This window comes from Manacus candei, unplaced genomic scaffold (genome assembly GCF_025592945.1).
Source record: "Manacus candei isolate 608988 ecotype Guabito, Panama unplaced genomic scaffold, ASM2559294v1 h1tg000072l, whole genome shotgun sequence".
Classification (NCBI taxonomy): Eukaryota; Metazoa; Chordata; class Aves; order Passeriformes; family Pipridae; genus Manacus; species Manacus candei.
This window is the reverse complement of record NW_026138120.1, coordinates 615,057-640,216: the sequence shown is the minus strand read 5'-3', so window position 1 is coordinate 640,216 and position 25,160 is coordinate 615,057. Positions and strand designations below refer to the sequence as shown.

Below are 25,160 nucleotides of genomic sequence, written 5' to 3'. Positions count from 1 at the left end.
TTGCAAACTACTGTTTCCTGTCCATACGTTCATTAATAAATAGAGAATGTGCCTTACTGCAGAGAGGATTTGGCTGGACCCAGACCCTAGTGCTGATCAGCTTTAGCAGCTTTGTGAACTTCCATCCTTCAGATTTACTGTCTACCTTTAGCTTTCGAAAGGTCAATAATTTTATCCTTCAGAATGTGACCACAGGTGGAGCTCTGTGAAAACTGAGGGATGCTATCACAAGAGATTATGGGGAAAATTCTCCAATGTGCATCCATAACTTCTTTTAGCATCAAGGGAAGCTATGTGCTCACACTGAGGATGAAATAGAGCCTTTTGCTAATATCAAAGATCCAATCAAGAAAGGTTTAATTTTTATTTTTTTTTAATGTAGAAAACCTCCTGCTGCTTCCAAAAATCTGCCTTTTGCAAAGCACACCGACAAGTAATCTTACTTCTTGAGTCATTGTATTACCAAGGGATACTGTTTTGTACTCTTGCATTCAGTGAGACATGTGAAATTGAGGTGTATTTTATTAGATGGGCCAGTAACATTGGGAAAGGCAATGTGCTGGGCTGGTTCTTTACAGGCTCAAGCCTTGGATGCTTTAGCTGGGTAGTTCTCCAGCATATATTGCTTTGATGTGCCCCTCCAGCTGCCAAACTGTAAGAGTAGCAAGGGTTGGGCTTCAGAGGGAGTGTAAATGTAGTGGGGAGGGGGGTATTTGACAGATCTTCCTGGTAAGTGTGATAATTCTGACCTCATCTTGTAGACTGTATATAAGAATTCTAACTTCTTTTGCTTACTGAAAGTAAGCAAACTTTCAGTAACATTTACTGAAAGTGCTGTAGCAGATCTGTAAGGTTCTGTTTTGTCTTTGAATTGGAATAAGATTTTATTTTTTTCTACAAAACTGTTAAAAAGCACTCCAGGTATTTAATACTCTCTGAAAATACTGCTCTTTGTGAATAGACAGAAATTAATTTTAGATGACTGTGTTTTATTGGCATATAGTTTTGAGAATTTCCCCTTTGACAACCTAAATTTTTCTCAAAGATAAAATTAGTAGAGGTATATGTGAGGATACTTTTTCCCTGTTTTTTTTTTTTTTTTTCAGGAAATTATGGTAAAAGATGCTGTAACTGCTGTGCTGTTTGGTGAAGGAATTGGGTATATTATGCCAGAAACAGGAACTACCTGATAAACTGGAAAGAAATGAAATTGTAGTGGTGATATTGCAATGACAATATAGAACCAGTTCTAGAGCATTTACACATGAAATTAATTTTAAGCTCATGCATTCCTGATTAGTTTTAACAGAACTAATTGAAGACTTAGCTCGAACCGTGTTTAAGTGCTCTACTCGTTCTGGCCATATTAAAGTGATTTTTTGTGACAAAGTACTCCAAGCCTAAAAAGTCAGTCTCCTTAATATAGCTTCTTTGACTAGAGTGCAGTGGATGTGAAGAAGGGGAGGAAAGAGCCAATCTGAACACAAAATGCTGATTGTGCCAGGTGAGCACTTTGATGCTGGATGAAGGTCACAGTCCAGCCTTGTGCTGTGGTACCCAGCCTTGTGCAGTCACAGGGCAATGCTCTCCAGCCCATGGCTTCCAACTGGGAGAGCTAAGACAAAATGCAATATAGTTTTTTTGCGGGCTGAGGTGTAGGAAGATCTTCTGAGGATGAACGCTTGCTTGGGTTTGCTCACCAAAAGAGGGGAAAACAGGAAGGCAATAAAGCAGCTCATGCTCCCCAAGCAGTTCTTGTTCCCTTTATGATTCTGTTGACTCAGTGTTGCCCAAATTCCTCTGGGAAGGGTGGTGTCACTTGTGATAGTAAAACATGTGAGAAGAGTGTAGTTCAGTCTGTGCTCTTGGGTTTTGTTCATGAACTCTGGAAAGGAGCAAGTTACCTCAGAAATAAACCACAATGTGAGGGTGGTCTGAAAGATCATTTCTGCACTCCCTGCACCGCCTCACCACACCTCTTGTGTCATGTTGATGCGAAGGGCTGCTTGTACTCTCCTGGGTTTTTGCATGTGTTGTGAGTGATGAGAAAGTGGACAGTGATTTGAGGCGTTCAGGCAATGGCTGACATTTGAGGAGCCCCTGAATATTTTTGTCACATGTTATTTTGTTGCCATTACTTTTGGAGATGTGCTTCTACTCGCTGGAATCTTTGTGGTGCATAAAATGTACATAGAATTTTCTTTCTTTCTTATTATTAATAACTTATATTACTGGAAATGGGGGACCTTACAAAAAGTTATTTGATTTTTGGCTGCAAAACTGTTTGGTTATATTTTCAGGCACATCTTCAGTTGGCTTTAGGTTTTTGTCCAGATACCTGAAGTTATCAATATAAGATGAATTTGTAGGGCTTTGTAATGTGGTAGGAGTGAATTACAGTTCTGGAAATGATAATCCCAGAATTATTTTCAGTAACAAAGAATGCCTCAATTTCCAGAGAATGTCAACATTAATGTTTGTCCTTGTAGAATGCTTTTTTGCTTTTGTTGCTGTTGTTAATATTAAAACTACGCTTCTGTTACATTGACTGGTATATTTGCATTATTGTAATCTCACTACAGTTACCTATAGTATTTCTTTGTAACTATTAATGTTAACTTATTTTTGTGATATTTAGTATGGGGTTTTTTAAGTTAATTTTTTAAAGATTTTTTGAGATTATTTGTGCTTCTCTAAATCAAAGGAATTTGTGTAATGATTTATGTGAATGGTGGAGTTACCTTGTGCATTTTGAAATAAGCAGTAACACTGCTAATTAAATATTAGTCATGTAGGCTGGGCCATGCCAAAACAACTTGAAATTTGCATGTCAAATATATGAATGCTCTTTACCTGGCAAATAATGATGAATACAAGGAATTGAAAGGCTGCTAAGATTGGAAGGAGAAGCAAACTCAACTGCACAGCTCCTTTAGCTTTTAGAGCTATATTTGATAGCATAAGAATTTAATTTTTTGTGTTTATGTTAAGTTACTTAAAGCATTGGAATCTATGGCTACTGGTAGTTCTGGTCTTCAGATTTCAGAGTGAAATCTGAAAAAATTATTTTCTCTTCATATTTTAGGAGAGTAATTAACTATACACATCCTGCATGCCCTACTTGTAAATAAAATATCTATAACATTGTATAATATAATAATACATACCATAATATTATGTAAACAATGTATGTTATTTTCCCCAGACTTGAATATTTCTAGGTCTGATTGTATCCTTTATTAAAGGTATTTTGTTCTACCCTTGATGCCTTGACAGTGTAAAGGTCTTAAGGATCCCTTTCTCTTACTGCAGTGCTGTAAAGCACCCTTATTAATAAAAGTAAAGATTTGGCTTAAGGTTTTAGGTTGTAATCTCCTTTGTGTTTTTGTGTCTTGTTTTGAGTCTTTGCATCCTTTTTCATGCTTTTTCTCTATTAAAGAATAGTTTAACTCTGGAAAGGATGCACGTCATTCATGTGCTCTCAGGCTAATATTGCTGCTTCCCCGCAACAATGTCATTTGTGTCACTGCATATTGTGCTCTTAAATAATATTTAATTCTGTAACCTCAGTTCACCATGCCTTCCCAATTGTCCATTAACTCTCATCTTCAAGCAGAGGCAATCTCTGCTGCATGGACAGTAGGAAGAGTGCCCGATAGAATTAAAATAGGTTTCAAAAATGTCATGCATTGTACGTTTGGCTCCTTATGTACAGTTCCTTTTAATAATGTTAATTAATGCCATGCAACCTAGGAGGTAAAAGTCAAGAACTGAACCTGCAGGAGGGAAGGGACTGAGAAGGAAGGAAGAACAGGCCTTTCTGGCATGCACACACCTGGAAAATGTAAGGTTGAAAGTACTGTTTCAAGTTCTATCACCTTACTATGCAATTGCTCTCATTTATTCAGTAATTGAGTGCAAACAGGGAGCACAGCACTTTGGGTCTGTTTCATTTCTTGTCACAGCAAACCAGTTCCCATCTTTGGTTGTTTTAACACTTAGACAACTAACAGTGGTAGTAATTTTAGAAAAATTCGAGTTATCTGGACAAGTTAAGACATTACTCCTTCTACCTTTGAAACCTGTGAGAGATGATCAGACAGCATTTTCAACAAGCTGCAAGGAGGATTTGAATAAAATTAGTAACCTGAATATAGTTAAAATAATAAATTTGCATGGATCTTTTTGCTCATCTATAGCTGGCTTGTTCCTATTTATTTGGGTTGGTTCTTTTTCTTCAGACAGTGGAAAGGCTTGCTATGAAACTCACTGATGATGTCTCTGTGAACTTGTCTCTCTGCAGCTCAGTTTTAAGTGGTTCCTCCCTCTATGATCTCCCTTCCCACCACCTTTTTTTTGGCACTACATGAAGTGCAATGGTTAAGCTTTTTCTTCTATCCCTGTTAACACTTCTAATTCCTTTTCACAACTGCCAGTTTTCCAGCTTTGTGAAGCTCTTACTGTAGGCAAATGTGGCACGTTTGGAGCTCAATCTAAGATTTACAGCAAATTTTATGTCAACAAACTGCTGTTCACACATTTAGAGCATGTTTTAGGCTACAGCGTTGTTAGGAATGAATCCACCTAACAACAAAAGGTGCAGAACATTTAGAGGGACAGATTTAGAGCTGAACTGAGCAGCGTCATTCACTGAAAATGGTTTTACCTGTTTAACCCAACTCAGCATTTGGTCCTTATTACCAGATTTTTGCATGTCTTTATACCTTTTACAGCACACTATTAGTTGTTTTCTAACTGAGATCATTAGTAACTTGTCACAGCTCACTCTTAGGAGACATGTCAAATGCCAGCTCTTCTTGTTTAATGTATTTGGCTTGCTTGGCAGGTTCTTAACCACAGGGTACGGGATTTTATTCAGACAAATTACTGAGCTTTTACATTGCTGAAGTTGCCTTTAGGAAAGGGTTTTCCTGAAGAGATTTAACTGTACTAACAACTGTTTTGAGAAATGTATAGCTGGTTCCATATTTCAGTGTTTATTCTGAAAGCAAATGACAGTGAAATTATTTCGAAGTATATTCCTTCCTTAATGTGGGATCATTGATTTCAAATTTTTCTTTTTCCAGTCTAAATAATGCTGCACTGAAAAGCAAAGTTATTAGTTGCACATATAGGCTGTCTACTTCAGAAAGAATTTTTGCTGTTACACACATGCCAGTCTATTCCACTTCCTTTGATCTGTGGGAAAGCCAGTTAAACTTCCGAGGGAAATTGAATTCTTGGATGCTGTGGAAACTCTCCTGACGCTCAGTTTGCTGTTGACACTGGGAGCTCTTCTGTGCATTTCCAATAGTGTTTCATCTAGATCTGTACAACTAATTAATTAACAATTCATTAATAAGTAACAGGCACAACTGTTGATCCTGAAGGCTTGTCTCAGGGGAGTGAGATAACCTATTGCCAATACATGGATGCTAGCTCTGATTCTCTCTGAATTCGTCATACCCCATGGTGGGACGGGGGATGCCTACAGTCACTGCTCATAATGGTACCTCGTTTGAAACAGATGCAGCCTTCCTAGTTGGAAACAAGTGAAGGAGAATTTAATCTTAGCCCAGCTGTTTTCAGGGTTGTTGGGCTTTTGTCTCAAGGAAGAACTGGGGTTAGCTTGCATGAACGTGGTCTGTGGTGTTTTAATTGCAGCGGATATTACAGACGTGTCCCTGTCCAGGGGACAGCTGAAGTTCTGAAAAGGATGTGGCTTAATACAATCTTCCATGAATCCATATTCAGCACAGTGCATTAACTATAACTGGCATTTCACAGTGGATTTTGCTTTTATCTTCCGTATGGTTTTCCACAGCACTGCTAAAATCCTGGTGGCTGCAGAGCTTCTCTCTGCATGTCGCTGTATATTCTGATTTGAACTGGCACTGACAGGTATAGAGCATAATAACCCACGTTTGATGCAATGAACAAGTGTGCCTTTTGGGCTAGATTTCTATTTCCTTTCTATCCCTATTGTAAGCAGGATTTGCATATTTAATTCTTTTCACTTAGTGAAAAATATATCCCTTTAGATTTGACAGCTTCCCAAAGAATATTTTAGATTTCCCACACTGATTGTGGGCCATATGTTAGTACTAATTATATAAATGAGACATCATAGGATTGTGACATGCTTAAATGTTCAGTGCTTTAAAGACTTATACAAGTGCATGCTAGCTTGGGTAAGTGCTGGAAGAAGAAAGAAGAAGCTGTGGGTTTTGAGCAGATGTTAGCAGCTTAGTAGGGCTATCTGTTGTCTTTATCACTCTATAAGAAGTTGCTGACACTTTGAAGGGTTTGGCAGACTATTTTGGGCTGGCATAGTGCAGAAAATAATTTCCTTTTCGTACCTGTGGATGTACCAGGGATTCATTATAAAATATTATGAAATGTGGGATGCAGATAGCCTCATTTTGCTGTTGGAAGTAAACATTAAATATGTAACTGTAGCTGGATGTTTCTGCACTTTTTTTTTGTGAATGTTGCTCTTAGGTGGAATAGCTCACAGACACGTTATTATGAATTTATCTTATTATGAATTATATTATTAGGAATTATATTATTAGGAATTAGCATGAAAGAAAAAAAGAAATAGTTGGAAGGTCAGAGCTGTAAACTGAAGGCTTAAGCATCAAGGAAGGAATTTTATAAGATACATTTCATTAATGTTAATTGGACAGGTATTATCTGTAAAGTCAATTATACTTTGTACAAGTTTCTTGTATAAAAAAAGCAAAAAACAAAATCTAGCTTTTGCCAATGCTGTCGTATTATTTTTTATTGCTCCAAGACTCAATGATGCATACAATGGTAAAGTTAGTGTCACAGATAGTATATTATACAGAGGTTTTGTCTTCATAGTTAAAAATGGAATATGTATGCAGGTTATGCATGCCGAGCTGGTGAGACAAAATTATGTCTGTAAGCTATTTCTGTACATTTAGCTTTAATGCTGATGCATATTTAATTGCTTGGCCTGTTTTCCCCTCAGCAAGATGTGGCTGTCTTCCACTGAAATCAGTGCCTGAAGTCTGCAGCAGCCCAGTTTGATGTTTGTACTTTGCCTGTGAAGTGCAGTGTCCACATCTGCGAGGAGCAGATCGATGTAGTCTGGGGGAAAACTGAAAAATCCACCCTGCTTTTAGAAGGGTGTTTCTGTGTTTGTGTCTGGGTTCTCTGTGGGACTGTAAATGGGGGAATTTACAGTTCTAATGGCTGTGGCTGTAATTTCTATGCTGGAAACAGCGATATACTCTATTTTCCTCTTGTGTGCAGAGACCTTCAACACAAACTAAATTATTTTATGTTGCTTGTCTTCTCAAGCCTAGAAAGGTATTTCTAATTTAATGTATTTAGTTATTTGTTAAATTATGGTATTGCTTTTGGCTTTCAGTTTTAAGACCTGACCTACACTACTTTCTGTATTTTGTGTCAGAACATGTTTGGAAAATGGAATCACAAGAAGCAGTTAGTAATAATTGTGTTGAAGGATTACTCTCCATAGTTAAATCTCAGGTACTTTGTGAAAGATGAGTATCATTTAATTTCACGTTGAAAAGCACCTGTAGTTTGTAAGTGAAATTTGAGTACCTGTTTCATATAAAAATCTTTTTTTGATTTTACATTAATTCAATGTAATAGCTTAGATGGCTAGTACCAGTAAGACAGGAGGGAGCAATTGGAAAAAAGCTTTGGATTCTTGTATCAGCAGAAAGGTATGTGTGAGCAGAGCTTCATGATACCAGATGTTTATTAGCTTATATTCTCTAGTCAACTAAAACAACTTTTTAATGCTGAAGATACTGAGTAAGTTCTTTTTCTGTTGGACTGGTGTTCTATTGTGCTGTTTTCAGTAATTTGTGTAATGCTGCAAGTTCTTACTGTTTTATCAAAGGATAGCAGACTGTTTCATTCTGAGTGAAGAAATCCCTTCAGATTATACATTTTCTGCTCAGCTGTAGATTAGCAGTTTTATCCAGTCACAATTGTAGAGTATATTGCCAGAAGATAATTTGTTCCCTCTGTGTCTCAGTCATGCTTATTACCTTCATTTTATTATATAGTTTGAGCCTGTGAAATGATTTCTTAACTGCACTTAAAGATAGTTTGTGTAGACAGCAAAATTACTGTTCCCGCCCTCAGGATCAATTTGTAATGTGCTTTTATATAAATATTATGTGCTACACTTCAATATTGTTCATAGTCCAGAAGATAATTGCCGTGATGAGTCTTACTTAAGCATGGTGAAAGCAGAGTCCATATGGAATTTGAAGGAAAAGGTACTTAATTAGCTGTGCTGTAATACTGCCATCCTGTCTCCAACAGGACTGCCAGTGCCCTCAAAGCTGCTTCTTCCCTGAAAGAAATATTTATTTTGGTACAGCAATATATTGAACGTATTCTGGTGGTTTATTTGAGTGGTGGTAAGAGCAGTCATGAAATGAAGATGCAATTTTTAAAATAAAATTTAAAATACGTTGACTTAGAAATATTCACAAAGAGAGGGAATAGGAGAGAAACCAAAGGGAAGAAGTAAGAGAGATATAGATGGATATGCAGGTAAAGGACTTGAGAAAGAAGGAGGAGGAAATGGATTCATGTTGTCTTAATGAAGATTGAAGGAAAGAAAAAAAGAAAGAAGGGAGAATTGTCAGAATACAGAACAAAATAAGTTGTGAACTCTCAAATCAGGTACCCTTACACACTGCTCTGTTAACACTGGCCTGCTTGTCTTCATTTTTTCCCTCTTCCTTTAGCCCTCTTTTCCTTTCAGCTATGCTGGAAAAATAGTTTGCTAGAGTGAGACCATGAGAGGACTGAGTGGTGCAGCTCAGAGGTGTCTTAATATAAATACCTTTACTTAAGGTAGCAAGGAGATGAGTTCACGTGAGTTTAGTTATTTCATTACTATCTTTCAACTTCGTGCTAAGTTAAAGCATCATTGGAGCCTCAACAGATCATTTCTTATTTTTTTTTTCCCTGCTTCAAGTATCTATGGGGAAAACAGGGTATGTCTGGAGAAATCTGATGCACTATAGCTTCATAATTAATTTGCCGCACACCATTCTTACTTCACTTTTTTTTTAAACCTTTTCACCATTCCTGTGGAATTAATGTCAGGCTTTGAAATACTAGCACGTGCAAGCATTGACCTTTGCCACCTGAGTTAAACTGAATTTTGTAGGCATGGGAGCCAGACTCCAGAGGGATAAATACAGGGCAGCACATTGCTAAATTATGGCTCAAAAAAAAGATACAATACAATATCATCAGTATTCATATGTTTGTCTCTTATTACCCTTGCTACAAATAAAACCACACTTTCCCAGTGCTGCACTTGAGATATGAGCAAAATCTCCAAGGTATCATTTGTTAATTTTAAAATTGAAGTTAGTATCTTTTTTTAAATCCACGCGACTTGCCCTCCAGTTACTCTGGATGCAGTATTACAGATTTTAAGATACTCTCAGACTGTATAATGCTCTATCAGATATAAGGGAGCCTTGAAGCAATCAAAAATTCTAATTCCTTAATGACTTTGATGGAATGATAGGAAACCTGTGTTGCTCTGGCACCATTAAGTCCTGCTAGCCTCATTAATACTTGTGGGTTTTACTCCTATTTAATGTAAAGACTCTTTATGCTTCTTGGCAGTATAAAAGAACCTTTAAATAGCAGCAGCAGTAACCTGAACCAGAGGTCTGTGGGTGGCATCGGTGCTGCTGTGCAGGATGGGACTGGGCTGTGTTTTGCTGCAGTCTGTAGTATGGTACCCTGCCTGACCTGTACCACCTCAGTGCTGGCAAGGTGCTGTGGTATACCTAGGCTCCCTTAATTATTAATTTAATTATTGATATTTAATTTAATTAGAGATATGTCTCAGGCTGTCAATTGCACTGATTTTTTTTTTTAATGATGTTTGGTGTGATTTTCTTTTTGATTAAATTTCCCTTTTTGTTCAAAGGTATTTATATTTTGTTGTGTTATTCTGGCAGCATTTGTTCTACGTTGCAGGGAATAATGTTCAGTTACATTGATTTGTTTCAGATCGGATCTATGCTTTATTCCTCCTTGGGTCCTTAGTTCGTTCAATGTGAGTCAGTCCATTGAATGAAATCCTTTATTTCCATCTGTGCATATATGTGTGTCACCTTTCCTCAGCCTTACCCTCAGTGTTTGTTGTGAAGCTCATTGAGGTTGATCCTGATCCCTGTGGTTTAATGCTCTCACTGCAGCTCTACAGGGTCACCACAAATCATGCCTTTCTCCAGGTGCCCCAGTGCCCGGGGCTAATGCATGCTCTTTGACATCTACTGCTTAAACACAGTTAAATGTTAATACTGTATCAATTTAATATTGTTAATATATCACACGCTCTTTAACATCGTGGGGCTTTGGGTAGTCTGTGCTTTGCAGGCACAGGTTGTGCCACCCATACTGACATGGAAGGATGTCTCGCTCCTTTAAAAGTCTTCCTAAAGTTAATGCAACTGCATGAGGAGCAAGGTGGGCTGAAGAATCAGTCCTAGAGTTGATTGTCTACAGGTTTGATGCTACATGTTTGGCATGCTGCTCTCAGCTTCCCTCTTTCAGGGAAGCTTGCTTTGCTGAAATATTGGTTAAATGCTGTACACTTGCTTCATAATATATTTTTGACTAAGAGTTATGGCAATTTATTAAAAATAACGTCCACCCTTTGTAAGTGTTCTGCCAAGAGCTTGGCTAGCAGATGTTCAGTCTTCTCCAAGCTTTAAAACCTATATTTTTGTTCTCATAATAGTGGTTTTAATGTAAGTGGAAACATCGGTCTTATCTTAAATCTTCAAAATTAAATAGAAATGTTTTCTGCTAGTTTTCATAGAACTTGAATCTTTGAGGTATGCTTTACTTTTTGTAAGCCAGTACAAGACGTTTGTAATACATCCAGAAAGTACTTTGTCAGAGCTATCAAATGATGAGCACTGTTAAAAGAGTTTTAAGTATTAACATGTTGTTGTAGTTGCAATTACAGTTTTAAGCTCATTTGTTAGCTATGTATAATATTCTTGAGAGAATATGGCATGGTTACAAGTTACTTTCCACAGGATGTGATTTGTCATATGATTATTATCTTTTTTTCCTTTCAAAAATGGTGTTTTAAAATTATGTCTTTACACAGACTGGCCAAAAATCCTCATTTCTGTAAAGCCACACTCTGTGTGGATGCGATGCCTTTTATTTAATGGGCCTTTAATGCCCATTTCCTTCTCTAGCACATGGAGGACAGCAGCACCCAAGGAGATCAGTGGAAAGGAGAAGCAGGAAGCCTGGACTGAATAGGTAGAAAGAGTTTGTGTCTGCTGGAGCAAATTCCTACCAGGATCTTAGCTTGACACCTATAACTTCTGTTCCTGTCCTGAGAGGAGATAGAGCAGTTTCCTTCTTGTCTGGTTGTGGTCTGAAGGACAGCAACCCAGCAATCACCTAATAAAAGACTGTGTGTTGAGCCTGAAGAATCAATCCTCCTGTTGACCTGAGTAGTTGTCAGTGTAATATAATTTAATAGAAAGTCTGTTTATCATTGAAAAAATTCTAGAAAATCACTCAGGAGAGCGTTGTTGCCTGGGGTATAACGTTAGATGCTAAGAAATAAGAAAATAACAGATTTAAGGTATCAGCAACTTGAATTCAGTGCACGTGAATGAGGCTATTGGATGCTGCTGTAATAATTTGTAAAGAAGACTGATGACCTGGGAGTCTTATTGTAGGTCATTCAGATCTTGAGGCCAGACTACTGGATTTCCTGTAGGAGAACCTCCTTGTGTTTGCATTCACTTATTTCTTCCATGGAAAATGATTCAGCTGCTAGCTAAACTTGGATACATGGGCAAATTTTGGTACCCATGAATTTTTGAGCTGCTTGGATAAACATTCTGGTTTGCTCACTCATAGTACATAAATGTGGTTTTTAGACTAGCATACAAAATATACATTGGCAACCAAGCAATGACCAGTCTGGTATTGACCAGCTGCTTAGGGTTACACAGGTGCAGAAGTGGTGCTATGCTGGTCACCACCTTTTTTGTCAGAAGGATTAATCTGTAAATAATTTATAATATCATTAGCTTAATTTTTAAGAATCCTGCCATACCGGATTGTAAAATAGCTTTTAGGGATATCTTGATAGCAGGGAGTTTTTTGGTAGATGGGCTGTATTGCTTTGATTTACTGTTTGGTTGTTGGTACAGATTTAGAAATATACTGCTTCCACCACATAGCAAAATTTGCATATGTAGGACTGCACATGATTTGATGTCTTTTATGTATGTATCTTCATCCATCTCTTTATTCTGGATAGATTTAAAGATGCCAAGCATAAATGCACTGAACTGCAAAATTGTGGACCAAGAGCTTTGGACTAAGGTGTGTGAGGACGATAATTTTACTTTTTTTCAGAGTTTTTTTATATCCTATATGCTGAATTTGCGGTAGAAAGGATATGGATGGAGGATCAACCTTTACTGTTAGTGCTTGAATGAAGCACTAGACTGTAAAGTCTGATTCTTGACTGAAGTCCCCTGGCATCTCGGTAATAATAATAAATAAATAATAACAGCTGTAGGATGGTGTTGAGACAAGGAATTATGTGTTTGTGTACTTGTTTACATGATAAAATATGTGTATCCAAAGACTGACTTGCCTATAGAGGCTCTTTTTTTGGCTGGAACCAGCCCTTGATTTCTTGCAGAAATCAAGAATTAATTCTTTCTATTGAACTTGAGTGGTGGGTCTAAAACATTGTTACTTACCTATCCCTCCAAGGAAAATAATTCCACTCATGAACAGGTACCAAAAATACAATTATCCCCAAAAATACAATTAACTAATTTCAATACCACAGCTACCAAGCCTGCTCATAGTCAGAGCCAAAAATAGATTTGATTTGCTTCAAAGACCAATATTCTCGTTTCATGGGAAGGTGAGATAATGTATTTTTTTATGCTTAAACATAATTTTGGAAACCTAAAATACAATTCAAATGTGTAATAGCAATATTAAATATTTAAATTTTTGAAAAATTTAATGCATTTAAATATTAAATACCTGTGCTGGAGAACAAATTGCAGGACTGAGTACTTATCTTGGTAACATGGTTTATTTGAACAGTTCTTGTCCTTTTTGCATGGACAGTGAAAGAGGTGCTGAGTGTATATGTGATGTCAGCACTGTTTAAGTAATTAAGATCTTTTAAAAGTGATTACATATTTAACTATGGGGTGGACAACATTTTTTGAAATAACAAAAAAAAGTTACCCAGTTAATAAGAATTAAAAAGATTTGATTGCTGTAATCTTCTTGGCTGATTTTTCCTCAAAAGGAAAGTGAAATGCATTCTCGCATTTCTTATTCATGGCTCTACTTTTGTAGGAAAACCAGGGGAAAATTAAAACCTGTGTGCATTTAGTTGCTGTAAATCATCTTAGAAAAAGCGTTGACCAGCAGAGGGCTTCCGTCCCTGGGAAATAATCCCTCTCGCTGTTATTGCCAGAGAAGCTTTAACCACACACCTTTCCACAGTGTTTTTCCTTCTCTCATGGTCCTGGGGAGCGGGGAGCTATGGAGAGCTGTGCACGATCCCATAGTCTCCTTTGTTTCCCTTCAGCTTGTACGTGATGCAGTCTCAGATCCATAGGGCAGTGGCCCGGTCTTAATTATGTTAAATGCTTTTGTTATCAAAATATAAGTGTGAGGACAGGGAGGGATTTATGAAGATCTTTGGAGTTCAGACTGTGGGATAAATATAATATCAATGGTCAACTTATAAAAAAAACCTTTTTAAACCAGAACAAATTTTTATTCTTTCCATCCTGTTCCTGCACAGAATGACATCTGATAAATCTCACTCTATTATAATTTATGTCCTTATCAGGGTGAAAGGGGTACACTGATGTGGGTGCACTCAAGCAGGTTTTTGTAATAGCAAGAGCACTGATCCTACACACTGCTAGAAATATATTTTTAATCTATCTTGCTGCCTCATTACTGAATATTCTTCTTGACACATAGTTTTGCATTTTACCTGGCAGGTATTAGCCTTTCTTTTGGCTTGGTTTTGCATTCCTTTTATCTGCTTTATCTAGAACTCTTCTCTGTTGCTTGTTCTGTAGCCACGGCATGCTAAACAGCCTTAAGTCAAATATTGCCACATACACCTCTCTTCTTAAAATGCCATTAACTTCGCTTGGTGCTGTGAGCCACCTAGTCAGAACCAAGCCTTTCAGCTGGGTGACTGGCAGCATATGGAGGGGCAACCTCTTTTGGACACATTTGGTTAAAAAGATAGTGTTTGTTCTGCCTTTCTGTGTTCAGCAGTGCTTTTTTTTCCTCGGCAGAATTGGAAGATAATAGGATTTTAAAGGGTGAGTAATTGACCGACAACCACTTCCAACTGTAGCATTTTTCTTCATATTGTGTGGCCTCAGTGCTTAGGTGAGGCACAGCCTGATTTCTTATTTCCACAGCTCACTGCACTAAATCCCGTGGCAGCTTGGTTTTTCTGCTGGCAGCACAGGGAAACAAAAAGATACATAACTGTCTTGGGTTGGCTTGGTTATTTTGGTTTTGTTTTATTTTATTTTTTCATTTGTGTGTTTGTTTTGTTTTAATTGCATTGTGTATCTATAAGGGCAGTATGCACTATCAGATGCTAAAATCAAACCAAATAGATGCAAAATGGATTCTACTGTAGATGCCAAAATTAAATATTTTGAAAATCCCTTGTATTTTAATATATCCATATTTTCCCCTCACCTAGAAATAAACTATTTTTTGAGGTTTTGTTGTCTTTTTTGTGCAAATATTTGTGTTAATTGGTGATGACTTGGTTGCAGAAGGATGAAGGCTGGAGGTTGTAGATGCTCAGGAGCAAAGCTGAGTAAGGGCTTTTGCAGCTGAGAGAGGTTAGGGAACTTGGAAGGAAGATGGCAGTGACAGTTTAAAGCTTTGGTTGTCATGGGGGAGGTTTGTGAGAAAAGGAGTCAAAGGCTTTATTCAACCAGGAAGGAGTGAATGAATACTCTTCTTTTTAATAGGGATTTATTTTTTTATTAGTTGTAGTGTCTGTTTTCATTTAATCTTTTCCCTTTTTCAGTTTTTTTTCTACCCAACCTTCCCTCCCTCTCTCTCTTCTCTCTACTGCCTCTTGCTTGAGCTCGAATGGCTCTGACAGTAAAATGGCCATTTGATGAGTCTTTCCTCACCATCCCCCCCCCCCGCCTAATTTACCAGGGAGTGCTCTTGGTGTGAGTGGTACCCTTCTCCTATCAGGGTTTTAGATAGACTCACAGCTCATGATGCTCATAGGCAAAAGGCACATTATCAAAAATGTGGGGAAGTTGCACCAGCATAGCTTAGAGTTAACTTAAAAGTGACTTAATCAAAGTACTCTTAAGACTGCCTGGAGGTTCTCCCTGCAGCTTGGGAGGCTTATACTTTAGGTTAATAAGTGATCAATATAAAACTACATTTATTTATAACGACTTATTTTTTTACGTATTTGCATATTTAAGTTATCCTAAATATTGAAATGTGTCTCTGGGTATTTTTGCATCAGATTCTATAAATGAATATAAGGCACAGAGATGTAGGACTGCATTTTAAATGAGAACAAAGGGCATCCAAAATTATTGATAACACCTTTTTTTTTTTTTTTTTACATTTTGCTGTGTCTGCAGGAGCAAATGGTATCAAAACTTTAGCAGTTTATTACTTTCTGATTATTTGGATCATCGTGGGTTTTGTTTTGGCATCGCTTCTGATGTGTTCTGTAAACAATCCTTGGTAATGTAAGGACGTGTAAGCGTATAGCAGTTTTAGTGCATCAAGGGTTTAGAAACTGTTCTCAGATTGCTCGGTTACTTTGTTATGAATTTTAAAGATTGTAAGGGCGGTGTATGCATTTAGTATTATGTAAGATATGCGTATTAAATGCAATATAATGAATATATTTTGCCTTTTCTGAAGTGACTTAGAATAAATAAAAGCACTTGCAACTGAAGACTTGGATGTTTTGGTGGAAAAGAACAAAAAATCAAATATACGTTATTGAAAAAACATATAGCAATTGAACTTTGTGCATCCCTTACCTCAGTGAGTTCCTTGCTTAGTTTAAAAGGTCAAATAAATTAAAAGACAAATTAATGTTAACATGTTGGTGAACTACTTACTGACTTTAATTGTAACTGTAAAAACAGATACCCTGAGGCAGATTTAAACAGTGGTAACTAACATTGTTATGATAGCCTCAGGAAGCAAGTGTAACAGACAGGATGTTTTGTAATAAAACTGTAAAACAATTAAAATAGCTGCACAAAGGATGCTGCTTTTTAGCCTGTCCAGAGGAAAGGGCTGCAAAGGGAGTGTCAGCCAGTCACAGCATCATAGTTGTTATAAATTGCCATCTACTTTTGGAAGGGGCAAAAGATGGATAACAAAGTCGACAAGTAAATACATGCTACATAAATATGCATAAATCTATTACCATCTGCCACATTGTCCAATTTGACTGGGGTGTCTACCACATAAATCAGTTTAAAGCAGTTCCCCTCAAGCAATATTTTCTGTAATGAATGGTTGAAAGATCTACATTCTTGGGTTGTGACTGTAGTTCTGGTATATAATATAGAAAATACCATATTTACCATTTTCTCAAAAAAAGAAAGCTGTAGTCGAAAGATTTATTTGACTGTGCAGCTACTAAACTTTGCATTAGTCTTTGGAAGCCAAGCCAGGAAGTTAAATTATCAGGCTTTTTGCTTGGCTAGGAATTTTTAGTGGTTTATTTTATACAATCACTACTGCAGACATTAAGTAAAGATTAGAAATACCAGTCTGCAAATGTGCTGGTTTTGTATCCCAGCATTATGATCATTTTAAATGATAATTCTTCATAAAGTTTCATTCCTTGCTTGGTAAGCAAAGATAGCTCATAGTGCTGCTGTTTATTCTTTGTGTCATCACTGTGATATGTCTCACTTTAGGTCACAGTAATTTTATTTTTCTATCCTCTATGTGTATAGCACACTTACATTTAATCTTTTATCCAGATGTGGCTTCTGTCTCCTTCGATTCAGTTTTCCTACATCCTGTTCTGGATTTCTCCTAATAGCTGCGACTATGGAATCACTGTGCTCCTCTGTGCATTCATGTGGGCTTCATTTCTTTGGCAGAGAGACTGCTTTACACTGTTCTGGCAACGAAAAAGGGCCCCAGTGAGAATGGGCTCAAAACCCAGCTGGCTTGTCTTTTTTTTTTTTTTTTACGACATACTGAGTAGATTGCGCCAGGAAAGATAACATTTGTGTGTTTATTTTTTAATGCAAGAAAAAAATATTAAAATTTCCTTTTTTGTTGGTTTATTCATAGGTTAAATCTCTAAACCAAAAATGGTGAATTTTTTTTATGTACACTGATGTTCCCTTTTTTCCCCCATTCCATTCTCACTGTAGACATTTGTAACTACTACTGAAAGATTTTATAATACTTTGAGTATATATTAAGACTTTACATCAAGATATTCTTTCTGGTAGGAGGTTTAACTCTTAAAATGCACATTTGTGATGGAAAAAGACAAATCTGGGGGTCCAGTAGCATTCTTACAAAGAAACTGGCCTGAGTTTATACATGAAACAGTCTGATAACCCATCTTCTCTCTGCAAATATTTGCTTTCATTAAGTCAAAGGTCAAAAATCTAAACTGTCTGTCAGGGTGATTCTGTGGAGTTTTGTTAGTCACGTAAGTGTTTTTTAAATATATATGTGAGGTTACTTTTAGTAGGTTAGAAATCTAACTTTACATTTCCGTTTTGTAAGAAGCGCAGGTTTGTGGTGTAAGAAAGTGACTTACAATACAGTAATAAAGTAATTGCACATGTAATTTATAGGTTGTACTGAAACATTTCTTTGATGTGGTAAAGATTTTGTACTGTTAGTAAAAGAGCTTCTAATAAAAACACAGCTTCACCCCTTAACGTAGCAGAAATTTAATGTTAAAACTAGAAATGTATCCACTTGGGAAAAAGTCTGCAAGAGTGAGATTATTTTACACTTCAAATTAGCCATCTTAAAAATAAGACATCATCACATGTAAGCTAGTTGTGCAGCCTTTCAGCTCAATCATGAAAGGGGAAGGAGCCATAAAGGTAAGGAATCATATAATTTAAAGGAAAGTGTGCAGTAAAGGTGGGATATATTTCCCATGAGAGGGCAGGGTGACTGTGTTGGCTGGGAAGGGAGTCTTCACTTTTTGAGTAACTTGTAGTTAGATAGTGCTGAATTGGCTGAGTTTCATCCTAAAATGATATGAACTTCAGTGGTCAGTGGGCTGCATTTTTTGTATCTGTATGGCAGTGCATAAATCTCAAGTGTGACACTTTTTGTGTATGTGTGGGGAAGGGAACCATGTGCTCATAATGAAAAAAATGGACATTTTTAATATAAAATATCAATCTGTGGCATGTTAATTTTCAGGTGGGCTTAGTAACAGCTGAGATATGATTTAAAGTAGAGATTCTTTTAAAAACAAACAGTCCCCCCACCTAAATACACATTTTGAGTCTCTGTATCTTCCTTATTCACATGAAATAATAGACCAAAGTATAAAGGTTTGAGAAAGACCCTTTTCTGGTCTAAAACTACTTTTTCATCAGTTTTTTGTTTTGGCCTGTTTCCTCTGAGCACATTTTGTATGTATTTAGAGGAGAGAAGATAGTCTGGCAACTCTATATCAAGGCAGGAAACCTATTTCCAGATCTGGCCCAGGCTTCCTGTACAGCTATGGAACTGATCCTGCTAAGCAGAGCTGGGGGGGGTGGGGAATAAAAAAAAAATAAGAACTCAACCCTCCAAGACCCCAAGAACTTTGTTTTTAGTGTGTAAATTTTTAATGCAGTATTTTTGCTACTGGCCATCTTGTTCATAAGATCTAATACTTACCTGCCTGGCAGGATTTTAGAAGGTGAATTTTCTGACTAGCCTCATGTGCTTTCCTGCAGGATCCTGTATACATGTAGAAGATAACTGTTAACTGTTCCTGCACTATTATTCCTCAAGCAAGACTTGAGGAAATTTGTGCAGGGTGCCAAACTCTGAAACAGTCTTTCTCCCTGCTCTTGATAATGAAGTAAAGAGACGAAACTCTTCTTAGAATTGAGGTAATTCGTTGTTATTTTCGAACAGGGATGGCAGGAAATGGGAAGAAAACAATTGCTCTGAAAGCGATTTGAATGTTGCTCCAGACAAATAAAAGACCGAGGCGGTGGCTGACCTCTCCTGACAAACAGCTGGAGCCAAAAATGGCCACAGAGTTGTCGCTTAAGGACTTAATGCAGGAGATCTTTCAAATCAAAGAAACAGTAAACAAGGTAGATGGAGCTTTAACAGAGGTTAAAATTGAGATAGCTCAAATGAAAGTCAGGCAAAATGAAATTAAAGAAAAGGTGAATCAACAGCTCCGTGTGTGTGAGGATGAATTGCTTACGTTAAAAGAGACTTCTAATCAAATCAAGTTTCTGGAATGATCTTTGAAGAATTGGGAGAATAAAAGGAGGAAAATCAAATTTGAGACTGGATACCTAGAAAAGGCTTGAAGGACATCACCCAGGGGGAGGTTTTGAAAATATTGCACTGGAGCTGATAAAAGTGAATGCCGAGAGAGACCTCTGAAGTGAAAGGTTGCACCTGATCTTCCTCGCGGGTGTCCGGTAGACATCAACCCCCTGTATTGCAAACATTGTGCTTGTCTTGTATCTAGCAGATGACAGTGGTAAAGTTTCCTACTGTTAGTTTTTTTCAGATCACTCTCACTAGACCTTAGCTGGACGCAGCTATCTGCCACTTATGGTTTTACAGCCTCCCTGAATGTAAGGCCTGATTTATGGCACCCTAGTGAAATGGGGGTAGGTTATTGCATAACAATGCGGTAATTATGGGATGAACCAGTTGGCCTGTCTTGGGGCTCAGAAAAGTACCTTTTCCTACCACCAAAGAATGCAAAGGTGTTATATTTCGTAAAACTACTCTCACTTCTAAAATGTAGCGACCTACTTAGGAATTATTGTGATTACTAGATTATCCATATGTTACTTTAAGAAATACTAAAAAAAAAAAAAAGAGTATACAGGAGGGTATTCCTCTGGTAGTTCCCCAGTTCTGCTACTGATTCTATTAGCATGGTGAAATATGAAGCAGATGAGGAAGAATGAAGTTCTATGGTGTCTGGCTGTACGCTGATGGAATCTTGCATCAGTAGACAAATTCAGGATACTTTTGTAGGTTCAGCTTAAATTGGGGTCAGTTAGCTAAGAGTAACATTAATTTGCTCTAGAGTTGAACCTCAAGTACTTGATTTGCAGCTAAGTAGGACAAATACAAAAAATAACAAGAAAGGAAAAGATTATCTCCTTGTAATTCTGGAGAAGGAAAACATGTTTGAAATACCTAGGCAAGAAAATGGTGGGATGAAAACCTAAAAGTAAGGTCAAATTAACTTGGAATCAGTGTTGTTGCTTGTCTTGAATGAACAACAGCTGGCCTTAACTAGTTGCCACCCTGTTAAGGATGAAGAACTGTAAACAGTAATCAGTGGATGATACAAAGAAGCTAACTCTGAGAAGCTGATATTTTCCCTGTTTCTTGGTTTGGGGAATCATTATTTTATCTTCCTACAAACTAGTAGGAATAGGCAACCAGTTAGTACTCTTGTTGGGCATGGTCTTAATGCGAAGGATTTTTCCCACTGGATGAAACCAAAAGTGTAGCTGGAGTATTCAACAGTTGGGAGAACCATTGTTAGCAGATGTGACAATCTGAATAGCTGAGTGAGATTTTACTCCTTATTTACAGAACCCCAGTAAGTCAGTTTGGTTAAAGTAAAGGTTGCAGACGTCTTTTCCTGCAGATTCTGAACTGTGTTACTTAGTGGACTGGTGTGTTGTGTAGCAGCAGTCTCAAAGAAGTTGAACGGGGCATTAGGATTCAACATTATCTTATAAGAAGGTACTTCTGAAGGTGAACTGTATTGAATTAAAACTTTGAGAATTAAGAAAGTAATCTTCAAATATTTGTGTAGGTTGGTTTGTTTCAGGGAAGAGTTACAAAGTGTATTGTGGGTTTGGGAAATGCACTAAAATGCTGTGCTTACAAAACCAAAGACTTCACAAAAATCACTCTTCTAAAAGGGTTACAGGAAAGGTCAGTACATTTCTAGGTCTACATTTGTAGGATGGTCTTCTAATAGAGAATTCTTCTGTTTGTATCTTTCTCTCTGCTCTTAACTTGCAGGGAATGCAGTCTCTTGAGTGCCTTGAATGTCAGCTTCAATCGAAACGTTTCAGCTAATTGGCTTCCAGGTTCATGTTCCATTGACACCAGAAATAGATTTAGGTGCATCTCTCTTAATTTGCAGGTTTCTGAATAGGTACCCTGGGTGAAGTATTTTAGGAAACTTCCATTGTTCAGATACTTCTGAAAACAAAATACTAGTGTAGGATTTCTTCACCTGGATCTTGACTTTAACAGGTGAAAGAAGATTGTTTGGTAGTGTTGCCTAAACATGCCATTTTGGTTCCACTAAGTTTGCAAGAAAGTTATCTTGTATCTATCTGTCTGTCTAGCTACAGATGCGTGAGTGTGTATATAATGCTGGACTAGATATATATTTATATTTTATAGTTTTAATGACAATAGACACTAGGGTGGTACTTAAATCCTGGGAACTCTTTCAGCTGCAGTAGCTGAGAGTATAAAAGGCCAGGTGATGTTAGACAGCTTTTCTTTCTGTTTTTAATGGTTATTGCTGTGAGAACAGCTACTCAGCAAAGTTCAGATCTTTAATCAACAAATAGAATGTAATTTTATTTTATTTTTTTAACTTCAATAAATTGTATTCAGAATGTCTTACTGTACCATACTTGTTTCAATTGCTTGTATTCTAGAGGATTTGGTAAGGTTTTTTTGTAGTAGCTTTACCCTGGACCAATGTCTAGATGTGCTTTTATGAAATCTTCAGATTTTATTCCATGACACAGCTGTACCCACAAGGTAGGCACATCATTAAAAAGGGCTCTTCTCTACACTCTTCATCAATGCGGTGAAGAAAATCCTGGGTGGCATGCACTGAGTACCTTGACACTCATGACTCAAATGCCCTCATCCAGGAACCACTGCCTCCTCAGTTCTCAGCTGAAAATGTAGGAAAAGTCTGACAGCCACTTAAGAAGAGCAAGCAATTGCTTACCTGATATAGCTGAGTTAATTTCCATCTGGCACATGAGCAGAGGTTCTTGAGGCTGGTGAAGGACCAGAGAGATGGTTGAAGCTGCCATGTCTCATTTATCCCAGCTGCCATGGTCAGGAGGGTTCCTTGAATATGCATGTACTTCCATTGGATGCTCTTCTTCCAAAGCAATTAACTGATTTTCACACATATTTACCATCCAGTGTGTTTGTGTGGACAGCACATCTCAAAGAAACTGGGTGTGATGTTGTTCTTTTTTGTGTCAGTTGTGTACTACTGACTCATTTTGAGGGCCAGCTCATGATAAGCAGGAGATGTTTTCTAAATTATATTTATTGAAGTGTTCATATGCAATGGATGCATAATCTTCAGCTTCAGTGAATCCTTTATTTTTCCTCCTTCCTTTCAGAATGCTACAAAATGACAGCCTGATAAACATACTAGTTTGTTTGATTTTGATATTATGAGCTTTCAAGGAAAAGGTAGTATCTGTTTGTACTGGGAGACGTTCCTGTTTAATGTCTTATTCCACAACATGCAGAAGGACTTTTAAAAACGGACACTGTAGAAACACACGTGAAAGGACAGTGCCACCAGGAAAGGACTGCTGTTGAATTTTTTTTTATTCTAAGATTTTTCTTCACATGCAGATAAATTGCTGATTTTATTCAAGTTAAAAGAAGTGGATTTAAAATAAGAAAAGATACTTTTAAAAGTCTTCAGTGATATTATATGGTATCTAACTGAATAGTAGAGGCCTGTCAAGCAGACAGAAGTGCATTTATCTGTATTTTTTTCAAGCAGACTTTGTGTTTCATTTTCCAAGTGGCACTGTAGTTTTTTTTGTTTTTATGAGTTCTGCTTTCCAGTATGGCACCATTGCTAGGTACTTCACACTGTAGATAGAACAGCTGCGTTAATTAAATAGATATGTCACAGCACTCAAGCCAGTGCCTGCTGCCATTGTACACAGACAGCCAAGACCTACAGTAAATAGAGACTCACAGAAGCATTAGCAGTGCAATACCAATTGTAGTAAAAAACCTCCAAGCTGTGGTACGAAAAATAGTAGGACAAAAATGATTCTTTGTGTGCATTAATTACAAATAAGTATAAAAGAGGTGAAATGTGCATTCATTATATCATAAACCAGTTATTATTGATTATGATAAATTAATAAACTGCATTTAGATAAATGTTAGCAGTGTCACTATGAAATTTATGGAAGATTTTCTTTCCCTGTAATCTTACAATACCCCTCTGCCCCGTTTTTTTCCCTTTTCTTTTCCCCCTCCTCCAAGACATGTGACACAAAAGATCCTGTAACATTTTCAGGAGGAAGTTTGTTACCTATAGTGTGTGGACCAAATTTGGAGACATTGTCCTTTTGAGCTTCCTGTCTATTTACTGTCAATTATGAAAGTTATACACCATAGTCCCCACTTTGTCTCTGAAATGCTAATGAATGATGCCGTGTGCTTAAGATCTGCTCTGCCTTCTTCAAAAGTGGCTGCATTTCAGTTACTGTCAAAATACTCCTTTTATACCTGCTCCTAGTTTTCACGATGTTCAGATTATGTTCTATGGGTCATTGCAGACACAGTGGTGTAGATGGGCTGTAACTGAGTAGACAAGGTCATCTTGATGAGTATGATGGAAATTGTTAATAGATTGCAGATTTTTTCTCATAAATGGATCAAAGCTCTATCTACAGCTGCTGGGAGGGCTACTGGGGACAGCAACAAAAGCCAAAGCTCCAGAAAGGATGGATACAGAGTAAATCCCACACAAGCTCCTCTCTGTGGTTTGGAGGCTGGTTGGCAGGTTTCCAAGGAGCAGATGGTGCCAGCAACATTTTGTTGTTTGTTTGCGAACTACTTGCAGCATTGCATAGCACAGGCAGTGTAGGGCTGGTCAAAATGGCTATACTGCTGTGGCAGAAAATGGGCGGCTGCTGAATTTCACCTTGAAAGTAATTCTTGGCACTTCCTGTATGAACTGGTATTGACCTGTTGTTCTTAGAAGGTAATGAAAGAGCCACATAAACATCATTAATTCTGCAATAAATTGTTCAGAATTCTATAGTTATAAGGCATTATTATTTTAAAATCAGACCATCTTGTGCATGATATGAGGATTCTCAAAGCATGTGGAGCTGTCAAACACAAAATCTCTGGATATTTTCTGGAGAACCTCTGTGTAAACATATGAAAAGCCAAAAGAGAAATCTTATTGCTGAGACATTTTAGCTGTATGGGCTGTCAAAAAGCATTTATTTTATGAGTCCTCAAATTATTGTTTTAAATGCACAATTTGAAAAGCAAGCACTAAAATACAGACCCAGGTCTCAGTTCTGCAAGCTCCCAGATACACGAGTAGCTGTCTGCACGTAGTCACCACGAAGCAGGGAGGTGGAAGGCAGGTGGTGACTCACACAGCTCTCCTTCTCACAGGCATCCATGTCCACTTGTTCATCATACTGGGGACAGCCCATCATCAGGGCTCTCTTCTCTGCCTTCAGAAACCTGGGGGACAGTGGTTAGGATGTCTGCGCTGAGTGGGCATCGTGGGAGGCAGAAATGTCCTCTGCTCGTGCTCTGCTCAACTTGTGTTTGGAAATACATGCATTCAAAGCCACTAAGGATATACAAGGATTTTGGGTAGTTAGGCATGAAAGGGTTCATCTAAGCATGTTATGTGTCTGAACAGAAGATAAGGTTTAGGGAGTTTTGTTTTCTGAGTTATTTTGTTTTGGTTTGTTTGTTTGTTTGATGGGGGTTTTTTTGTGGAATACTTAAGTCATGAGAGAATTTGGACCCAGAGACTAAGGGGACAGTACTAATTGTTTTAATTTTGCCAGCCATATGTTGCTAATTCA

At 37.5% G+C, this 25,160-nt stretch overlaps 1 protein-coding gene across 5 annotated transcripts in view; it reads left to right on the top strand.

The window, feature by feature from the left end:
• RARB (retinoic acid receptor beta) overlaps positions 1-25,160 on the top strand; it is a 329,297-nt gene that overhangs the window by 26,754 nt on the left and 277,383 nt on the right. The window lies entirely within an intron of this gene.